The sequence below is a fragment of the Cyprinus carpio genome, chromosome A15, assembly GCF_018340385.1.
Source record: "Cyprinus carpio isolate SPL01 chromosome A15, ASM1834038v1, whole genome shotgun sequence".
Classification (NCBI taxonomy): Eukaryota; Metazoa; Chordata; class Actinopteri; order Cypriniformes; family Cyprinidae; genus Cyprinus; species Cyprinus carpio.
The window spans coordinates 1,909,570-1,921,386 of record NC_056586.1 but is presented as its reverse complement, the minus strand read 5'-3'; positions in this window follow the sequence as shown (position 1 = coordinate 1,921,386).

The window sequence follows — 11,817 nt, the reverse complement described above, 5'->3', positions numbered from 1 at the left end:
TCAGATGTTAATGAAGAAAATGCATTACTTTATACACATGATTGTTTGCAGTGGACACAGTTTAACAAAAGTAGTCTATTTTTGTATAAGTTGTCAAAATTAACGGGCGTTAAGCATGTGTTATTTTATTATTATTATTATTATTATTATTATTATTTATTTTTTTGCAGTTTAATGAGTTTTTTTTGCAAAATATTTAATGCAGGGGTGGAGCTTGGGTTGGCCACCCCACTCACAACTGCTGCTTCTGTCTCTTTTTTCTTGACAAGAATTGCATTATTTATTTAGATGCAGAACATCTTTATGACCACATCAAATGGAAGACTTTTCAGATACACAGTTGTGCACTTTCAACTTCACCTCAGCACCAGGTGGTAGTCAAAAAAAGTGCAGAAAAGGTACAGGTGATGAGAAGCTTCTTCAGTAGAACAACAGTGAACTGCGGGTCAGATGATTCGGTCATACCATATGTCAGTAAAAAAACATTTTCCTGTCCTGTCAGCAGGTATACTGTGCTTGTAGCATGTGCTTTTTTTCAACTGCATGCACAAAATGCGGCGACGTGCCGCAGTAGCCTATATCATTTCATATTAAAGTGTGAAAGGCCTGTTGGTGGTTTGAGTTAGAGACTCCAAGTTTGCTATGGTTAATGTTGAGACTGTCTTCCATCTTTGTGCCAAATTTCATAACTTTCCCACAAGCAGTTCTATATGTTTGGTAACAATATGCTAAAATGTTCATAAAATACAGCATTTTACTACAAGCCCAAAATGGGCGACATAGGAAAGCTGGGTATTATTTTATTTTACAGTCCTGTTCCACATTTAGAAAACTGAGGAGTTTCAGGGTCAGTCAGCATATTCTTGAGACCGAAACCTTAACCCATGTAGTTACCTTGTACTACCAGTACTTTCTATGGTAAGTAAACTGTAAGTACACTATATGTATTGTATACGTATACGTACTGTAAAATAATAGTGTAACCAAACATTGGGTACCGTTTGATTCGGTATGCTTATTTTTTTTGTTTAATTTTTTTTTTAAGATAATGGCAAAAGTAAGTTTCAGTCAGCACACATTATATACAGATAAAAAGGCAGAGGTTGGGAAAACTCACTCTGTAGCACTGGACCTTCATTTTTTATAAGCAATATTGGTTTGTTTAAAAAAAAAAGACTTTAAAGATGCCTAAGAAATGTATCGGAGAGGTAGCAAAATATCAGCCCTACTATTAACAAAAAAATAGCTCTTAGGACTGAGAAGGACTTATTTCAATAGAGAATATTTCTGAGCTAGCTACTGGCAAAGAAAGGGAGAAAATACAAAACAAAAGAGAGAGAATGTGTCCCATTATGAGGAGTAATATCCATGTGTCTGACAGAATCTGGGGCATTTCATGCTGATTGCATTATGTAAAAAAAGATATAAATAAATAATGTATATAGAATAATGCACTTTTCAGAGTCTATCCATCATTATTTCATCACACTCTGTCCTTTACAAGAGGAGAGAGAAAGAGATGAGGAGGAGACAAAGGGAGTGCACCCTCCCTCCTCTGTCTTCTATCGGACACGCTCTCATCTTTCCCAGACAGCCAAACAGGAGCTGGTGTAATTGAATTGAATGGGCTATCTCAGAAATTGCCCACATGAATTCTATTGCATTATGCCACTAGCGTGACCTGTAGAAAGCAAATGTGGTGCTGTAATTGTTTTATCTTCTCCTCTGTTGCTGTCCAATAAAAAGTTCAGTTGATATGTATCATGGTAATAACCCAAAACTAACTAAAACTTTTTTCCTCTCCTGTGATGCTAAGATGCATTTGCATTAAATAATTAACCTTTAATTAAACAAATGTAATATGACACAGTCTGTCCTTTATCTACAGTGCAGTGATATTTCCACATTAGCCATTGTTTTTATCACATACATCATACCTTTTGGATATATGAAGATACAAGTTTGTAACATACAAAATACACATAGTAAGATTGTATTAATATGTATATTATGATTTTTTTTATTATTATATGTAGTGACCATACATAAAAAACAACAATATATGTTTAATTTTAATGTTTACTGTTTAATTTTAATATTTACATATATAATAACATTTAATACATATATGTAAATATGCAGGAACATCGTTGGGGTATTTTATATCTATTCACAAAATTGTTTTGCCCATATAATCTTTGCATTATTATGGTTTAAACTTAACAGTTTACATAGGAGGGGCTCAAAGAAGTGGCTTCAACTTCTGGGACTAATGCTTAGATGTGTTATAAGAAGCTTAGAAAATAACAGGAGACCTATTGTCACAAAGATCGAGTCTCGAGATCCAAGTGCAAGAGCTTAAATGGGTTTATTTGATATACAACAAGCAGTGAGAAGAGTTGGAAGACGATCGCATAATAACTTCAGTGGAATAAAGTCCAGCCCGCTCAAGCCGCTGTAATTCTCCAACCCAGTGCAGGTGAATCCAAGGTGGGCGAGGAATATCCCAAAAATACAGACTGGACGAGATCTGCAACAACGAACTGGACAGAGAGACAGGACAAGAATTAACGAACCGACAACACAACCAGAATGCAACCAGCCAAACATACAGGCAGCGCAAATGAATTGCAGCTGGCGCTCTGATAGACCGCAGCTAGTTAACAGAGGCACACAAACCAGACAGAGACGCAAGATGAACGCACAGACCCTGAACCGTGATAGTACCCCCTCCCCTAGGAATGCCTCCTGTTGTTCTCAGGAGAACCTACCTGGCGACTGAAATCATCGATAAGTGATTTGTCCAATATGTCTCTAGCAGGCACCCAACTCCTCTCCTCCAGACCATAACCTTCCCAGTCCACCAAGTATTGAAATCCTCATCCCCTCTGCCTCGATTCCAGAATACGTTTTACTGAATAAGCTGGTTCCCTGTCTACAAGACGCGGCAGTGGGGGAACCAGGACCGGCGGATTAAGGGGTGAATAAAAACAGGCTTTAATTTGGATACATGAAACACCGGATATATTCTCCTGTACGGGAGTTTGAGGCGGACAGTCACCGGACTAATAATCTTGGTGACAGTAAATGCGCCAATAAATTTGGGAGCAAGCTTATTGCTAATGGATCGGAGAGGAATATTTTTAGATGAAAGCCACACTTTTTGACCCACGACGTAGACGGGAGGCTTCAACCGGTGGCGATTGGCCTGAACCTTGGTGCGCGCCCCCACCTGGAGAAGGGTCAGTCTGGCCCTGGTCCAGGTACGTCGGCACCTCTGGACAAATACATGGGCAGAGGGGACCGCGACTTCAGACTCCATACTTGGAAAAAGTGGTGGCTGGTACCCTAAACTACACTCAAAAGGCAATAGGCCCGTAGCTGAGATTGGTAATGAGTTATGTGCATACTCAACCCATGAGAGCTGCTGGCACCAAGAGGAGGGGTTCTGAGAAGCCAAACATCGCAACACTCATTCAAAATCTTGATTGGCCCTCGCCGTCTGACCATTACTCTGAGGATGAAACCCAGAAGAAAGATTTACCCCAACAATTTACAAAACGTGATCAATGACAGCAACCGCTGTTTCTCTGGCAGATGGTAATTTAGGCAGAGGAATGAAATGAGTTGCCTTCAAGAACCAATCCACCATGGTCAAAACCACCGTGTTTCCTTGTGAGGTTGGGAGACCCGAAACAAAATCTAATGAAATGTGGAACCAGGGTCTCGAAGGAACTAACAACGGCTGAAGGAGTCTAGCAGGGGGTCGATTGGAAGACTTCGAAACAGCACAGACCGAGCAAGCCAAAACAAAAAGATAAATGTCGTGAGCCATAGCTGACCACCAGAACCATTGTTTAACAAGAAACGTGGTACGATTAACCCCAGGATGGCAGGCTACCTTGGAACAATGTCCCTATCGGATAACTTCGGACCTTAAATCCTCTGGCACAAACAACCGACCCGGTCGGCATCCGGGCAGGGCCGTTACCCCTTGAGAGGCTGTGTGAACCTTCGACTCGATCTCCCACGTGACTGAAGAAATAAAAACCTTCTGTGGCACAATGGGTTCGGAAAAAAGACATTGCGCTCCCGAATTATCAAAAATACAGGATAACGTGTCCGTTTTGATATTCTTAGAACCTTGGACGATAAGAAATAGAAAAATCAAATGACCAAAAAAGAGAGCCCACCGAGCCTGCCTAGAGTTTAATCTTTTGGTGGACTTGATTGTTTTCAAGATTCTTGTGATCAGGTCCAAACGACAAAAGGAACCCCCCAACCCTCCAACCAATGATGCCACTCTTCCAAAGCAAGCTTGACTGCCAACAAAACTCTCTGTTACCTATGTCATAATTACACTCGGCAGGGGATAAACAGTGAGAAAAATACCAAAATATACCGTGAGACTGGACGAGATCTGGAACAACCAAACTAGACTGAGAGATCTGAGAGGACAAACGAATTAACGAACCGACAACACAACCAGAGTGGCAGCCAAACATTTAGGCAGTGCAAATGAGTTGCAGCTGGCGCCCTGATAGACCGCAGCTGCGGCGCTAGATGCAAGATGACGCAAGATGAACGCACAGACCCATGTTAAAACAGCTGATGACGGAGTGGTAGATTATATGGGTTAATTCCTTCCAAAATGACATTTAAGATTTTCACTTCATGAGCTATTCTGCCTATATAATCTTTATGCTATTAAGATTAACCATATTATATACATACAACTTTAGCTTAGAGATAACCCCCAAAAGAACATGATTGAGGTCTGTGGCAGAAATTGCTATGGTTACACAATGCTTTGGCTTATAGGTAAAGGTATATTTTTATGATGTGGTACAATGAATGGGCACTGCAGCAGCAAAGATGCTTAGGAGTAGCTCCTGCAGGAGCTGAAGCTAGACTACATCTCCCAGTTATGTCCACCATGTGGAGTTGTGAATAGGAACTGCTGCAGCAATAGGGCCTTTCGCACCGCTTTAGTTCCAGAACTAAATGTACAGTACTAAAGTACTGGGACGATTTTGCGTTAACTATTTCCCAGTACCATTTAAAGGATTGCATTCGCACTGACGGTGTGTACTAGTGATGTAAGCTGGTCGACAGCAACATCAGTTGTGGTGGCGGCGTTTCAACAATGGAAATAAACAAGAACAATGTTAAAAACAGTAGGATGGACGACGCTGTGATCGGAGCTGTGTTTTTTGTTGTGTCTCGCGGGGTTTCACAATAATGGACATGGAATGTCGACATATACGTAAAACGAACTGAAAGAACAGGAAATGAGAATTAAATCTAATCTCCAACAACAACTGGCAGTGCTACATTTGCTACAAGTGCCTGCACTTCAGCGTCAGTCTATCTATCGCTGTTCTCCAAACTTGCGAAATGTGTTGACACAATGTTTTACAGTATGTTTACACAGCATTTAAATCATGGCGGGTGAGGGTGTTTTCGTACACGTTTGGCCAATCAATGTATACTTACATCACGGGTAGTACTAGTTGTGCTGGTTAGACCCTGCTCCGGAGTAGGAGCTAATTTGGTTCTCGAAAAAGGCAGTCCGGTACTGAAAATCGCACCCAGTTCCGGCGGTGCGAAAACACCAAAAAGTGGGTAGTTCCACAATTAGTTCTGGTACTATGAAAAGGTTCATGCGGTGCGAAAGGCCATATTGATACTCTGAAGTTGCTCCTGTGGGAGATACTTTGGAAAGGACTGGACTGTCCCACCATAGTGTTTATGACATTGAGTCCCTGCCTCAAAAATAATAGGGGCTCCTGAATATTATGAACAAGGAAGCAAGTTCTTGTCCCTGGGGAACAGGTTGACAATATCCAAAGGGAAAACCTCTCTCGGCCATGGAAAGAGGGAGCCTATGGTATATATAAGATGTGGTGCTTCTCTTCTTTTGATGTGAGGGCCCGCGTTGCATGAGACTTGAGGGGATTGTTAGTACCAAGAGACAAAATCTGGTATCCTCCAATATGGATAGAAGGGTCCACGCTGTGATTTTCATGGGAGAGCCTCCACGGTTTACGACATGGAGGATCCCACTGCGACTCAAAGGAAGAGCCCTCACTGTGCCTGAGTGGAAGCTCATACTGTGATTTAAATGCAAGAGTTCACACTGCTATTCGCAATAAGGAGTCACCAATATATAAAATAGAGCTCTGGAAAAAATTGAGAACCACTGCAAAATTATCAATTTTTGTCCTGTAATTACCATTTATAGGTATGTGTTTGAGTATAAAATGAACATTTTTTTGTTTTATTCTATAAACTATCTGACAACATTGCTCCGAAATTCCATATAAACATATGGTCATTTAGAGCATTTAAAGGGTTCATATGATTCTCTTTGGGAATGTTACAACAAGCTGTCTGTGCATAGATAAGATCCCTAATGTTGCAAAGTCTCAAACCCAAAGAGATATTCTTTGTAAAAGTAAAGACTTGTCCATGCCCTCCCAATATGCCTCGTTTAAACACGCTCCCACATGTCTACGTAACTGTGTGAGAAGATTTGCATAAAACTGTCCAAATGTTCATGAAAAGAAAGACACCATAACTTTGATTCTCGCTGTAGTATTGATGCTGCCTCCGCTGCCGACATGTTTTGAAGACACTGTGTGTTTCATTGTGAAAGCGAAACTACTTTGTTTGGCCTTCCAAAAGAGGATAAAACTAGAAATCAGTGGTTAAGTTATATTTACAACACTGTTCCTGAACAGTTCAACCCAAATATTCAGATGTGTGCAGCCCATTTTACAGAGGACTGTTTTATCTTGATCCTGGGAAAGATGTGCACAAAGGTTCTTTCTATAAAGTGGGGAAATTCCAACTTTGCAAGGACAGTCTGACGCTTTTGACTCACTGCCTGTAAGTACGTTTTCTTATTTAAAGAATTTGCCACTGATGATCCAAACGCGAGTTTTGAGCAGTGTAGAGTAGTGCTTGTTTTTAGTTGTTGTTTCTCGGATCACAAATGCAGACATTGTTTTATGTTTATGGGGCGCGATATGCAACGCAGCATGTAAAAAGAAAAGTATAAGTCATTATAATCCGTAATTATGTCTCCATTGGATGGAACAAATGCCTTGTTTGTAATGGGTTTTATTGGTTTTGTCTCGTCGCACCGGGACACACGGCATTAGAGTATGGTGAGGGGCGTAACATTTCCATCACACACTTGAGGTATTTCACCAATCGCAATGCACTGGATAGCTGGCCAATCAGAGCACACATCGCTTTCCAGAACGATGAGCTTTGTAGAAATCGATGCGTTTCAGAAAGGCGGGGCATAGAGCAGCAAAAACAAATTACAGTATGTGGAAAATAATGTGTTTTTTTTTTTTTTTACCTTTACCTGCATAAACAAATTGCATTACACCAAATACACAACATAAGTGTTCTTTTTTAGCACTGTCCATATGACCCCCTTTAAATAACACAAATGTTGCAGTGTTTTCAGACCTCAAATAATGCAAAAAATAAAAAATAAAAATAATATACATGCAAAATAATAGGGGATAATAATAATATAATATATATATATAATATATATATATATATATATATATATATATATATATATAGTATGTGTGTGTATGTATGTATATATATATATATATATATATATATATATAATATATATATATATATATATAATATAATAAAAAAAAGTTCATATTCATTTTTAAACAACACAATACTAATGTATTCTGATGAGTTCAGAGATCAATATTTGGTGGAATAAACCTGATTTTCAATCACAGCTTTCACGAGCCTTGGCATACTCTCCACTAGTCTTGAACATTGCTGTTGGGTGACTTTATGCCACTCATTGCACAAAATATTAAGTAGCTCAGCTTTGTTTGATGGCTTATGGCCATCCATCATTCTCTTGATCACATTTCAGAGGTTTTCAACGGGGTTCAGGTTCTGGAGAATGGAGCTGGCCATGAAAGGGTCTTGAATCTGGTGGTCCTCCATCACACACCTTAATTGACCTGGCTGTGTGCCATGGAGCAATGTCCTGCTGGAAAAACCAATCCTCAGAGTTGGGAAGCAGAGAAAAGCAACTTTTCTTACAGGAAAGCCTTGTAGTGGTCAGTGCTTGATTCATGCACCCGTCACAAAGTCAAATGTGCCCGATTTCAGCCTTGCTGAAGCACCTCCAGATCATCACTGATCCTGCACCAAATTTCACAGTGGTCAGTGAGACACTGATGGCTTGTCGGGCACTCCAGGTCTCTGTCCTAACCATTGACAATTAGATGTTGGGCCAAAGCTGAAAATATGAGTCATCAGAGAAGGTCAAATTCTTATGGTCTTTTGGAATCCCTCAGCCCTGGCTCTTCTTTTTGTACTCATTGATGAAGGGCTTTTTTCTTTTTCAAGCTTTGCCCTGCCCCTAGAAGCCTGTTTTTGTTTCGAACCTCGCCATGCACTTCACCCCAGCTGCCGTTTGCTATTCTAGGTCACTCTGATGTCATCCTACGGTTGTTAATGGCCATTTCACATCAAAAAAGTTTGGCAGTGATCCTGGTCAGTGGAGAGTCATTTTCCCGCTCTGTCTGCTGGTCTTTAGCTTGTGTTGTCCCTAATGTCTGCAGCTTGACCTTTTTTTTAAAGAACCGCTGTTTTTGGAATTTTAAAGATGGAAGCAACCTGGCGCTCACTCTATCCCTCTGTAATCAGTAAAGCCAAATTGAACTCTTATTTTCCTCACTCAAAACTTGTTCAACTCTTTGGCATGGTCAATATTTATTATTTGGATTCCAATTACTTTCTGAGCTACTGCTAGCACTGTTTTTGCCATCCAGCTAGTCCTATTTTTGCAGAGGATAGTGATGACACACAACATGTGCTTTTTGATACTTTTCCTTGTTAAATAAGATTTTGGTTCAGGTGATAACCTACTCAATTAACACCTAATTACTTCAACTTAAGCAGAATGAGATTTGCCGTGTTGTAATTCAGCAGACACTGGTGTTGAAATGGCTGCCATACATGTAAAGATGCTGATGTAAGAAAAATTTGGAGTGGTCTCCTAAATTTTTCCAGAGCTGGTATGTATATAGCCAGAAAAGATCACTCTGCTAACAAATGGGAGAACCCATTCGCAAACTGGGATGGAAAGGGGAAACAGCAAAGCTTGTAATGTAAAGCCAAAGCTCACAATCTATGTGCTTACACTATAAAGTGCCCGATAGTAAAAGCTGTGACTTGAAGCACTTAACACTATACATGTGCACCAAACATGTGGGACCCCCCGAACCTGGAAATGTGTTAGCCTCCATCACTTTCCGTCCATATCACACAGATGTGTCACCATGGTTTAAATTTCTGTTTTCCGCGCAGACTCATAGTGTCAACCTGTTTATTGCCCATCAACAGGTCTAATTGCTTTATTTTTAATCAAAGGATTTATCATCAACCTGGCATGTCAAAATCACCATATTTCTATACATCGCCGTGTGATGGTGGCAGGGAACAGTTGTCATCTGTCATATTGTATAAATGGGCCCACTTTCCTACAGAACATCCAAAAACTGGCTCAGCATTTCTTCATTTTCTGTCTCCATATTGTCTCGGAACCGCTGCATCCACAGGCCAATTGAAATCAAAAAAGCGTGACACCTCTTGGGTGTTGATAAGGCCAGGTTTTGTCAATTTCATAAGGAAAAAAATTATTTAGGTTCATTTTAGGTTCAACTCAGTCATTAGATTCACACAGACATACACATTATCTGTTATCTGATATTAGTGTAACCCTGGTATGGTAAGTACAAATTAAGATTAGATTTGGTTGAATAAAGGTATATTATAATAGTGTAGCTTTTATAAGCTATCAAAATACACAGAGTCAAGATTGCTGCATCAGACCATAACAGTCGTATATTTTGGATTATTTTTTCAATTTTTCTGCGTCTTAACTATGCATCAACAAAACTCTCTAACTCTTAAAGGGGAACGTGTCAAATATAAGAGCTTGCATGTGTATGTCGGTGATGTGTTAATTATGTATCGGTGATGTGTGGGTGTGACTTGACTGCCCCTACAATATTATCAAAACCCCAAGTATTAGTTGAACAACAAATAAAATGTGTAGCATCACTTAACAATTAAATCTGCAAGCATGTGATGAGAAAGGGACCTCACACCCAGGCTTTCACACCCACATCTTTGCTGTTACTTTAAGAAAACAGCAAACGGTGGGTAATATGCATTTAAAGTGGTAAATATAGGAGGAATATGTCAAAGTAATTTATATGTGCCAAACTTCCTGCTGCCAGCTGGTGGTGCCTATAAATGAATGTTGGCATGTACTGTAGATGTCTTCATGCCAGGACTTTTATCAAACATGTAAAGGCAGCTCGGACATTGCATGTTTAAGTTAGTGTAAACTAAGACATTTCCTGTTTCCAGCAGGTGGTACTATGATTATAACCGAATATGACCATGTAGATGTATTCAGACCAGGACTCTAATTAAACATGTTTGAGGCAGATTGGACGTTGTATGCATGAGTTACAACAACTTCCTGTTTGATGGCATTAATAGCATGCTTTATCACTTAGTAAGTGTTGCTAGCATGTTTAAGCATGTTTCTGGCATGTTTAGCACACAATGGCATATTTTACTCTATTGCTAATAGTGCATCACAGTGTTAAACATGTCATTTCCTGTTGACAGTGGGTGGCGCTATTACTATAATTGAATCTTGACATATTGATGTGACTCTCATCAAACATGTTAAGTTTGGGACATATTGGACACTGCATACCTGAAATAGTCTTTAATCATAAATCCAACACAGAACACTTTGAAGAATCGAAGGGAACACACAACCACGCAAACATAAACAAGATTGTTCAAGATACAAAGGAAAACCCAGGGCTTAAATATACAGAGAGAGGAATCGAGGAGAACAGAAACAGGTGTGAGCTAATCAGAAACCATGTAAACTAACTAGAGGAGGGAAATGGCAACATATGAAACAGACATGTACCAAAATAGCGAACCGGACCATTTTTTGGGACCCCTTCGTTGGGGTAGCTAGCACAGTAGTCCGGAACCAAAAGGATGGAGCTAGACTCACTGCAGAATGTTGATTGGTTGACAGAGAATTGTCACTTGTGTGTGCCGCAAGAGCCATTTTTAAAATATGTCAGTGCACAGCAATGAGGTACCTTTCTGGGTAGCATCAGTGAAGAAAGGGTGCAAGGGGAACTCGATGGCATGGTGAGAAATGAAAATGTTTTCCAGCATGTTTCTGAGAGGATGGCTGCCGAGGGGTTCCAGCAGACGTCCGAGCAGTGCTGCATTAAATGCAAGAAGCTGCAGAACGACCACCCTAAGGTGAAAGACGACAACAGCCGGAGTAGTATTGCAAGTGGTTAGACAAGATGGATGCCATTTATGGACACAGACTGGCGAGTTTGGGAAGAGGAGGCGGCATCGATACGGCCACCTCTGCTGGAGTCAATGATGGAGTCTGCTGGTACATAAAGTATACAAACATCACAGAAAAACTCACTTTCAATGTACAACTTTACAGCAAGCCTGTAGTTTGTTTGTTAGCCAGTACGGTAGCACCCGATTTTTATTTGCAAACTAGCAAGACTCTAGTTTATTAGCCCGTGGTGTACAAAGTACAGATACACTTATGAAATATTACTCTAGTAAAAGTAATCTTTTTAAAATTTTTACTTGTGTAAAAGTACAAAATACTTCATGTTTTATGTACTTGAATATTAAATCTAAAAGTACAGATTGATTAAACTTCAATTTAGCATTTTT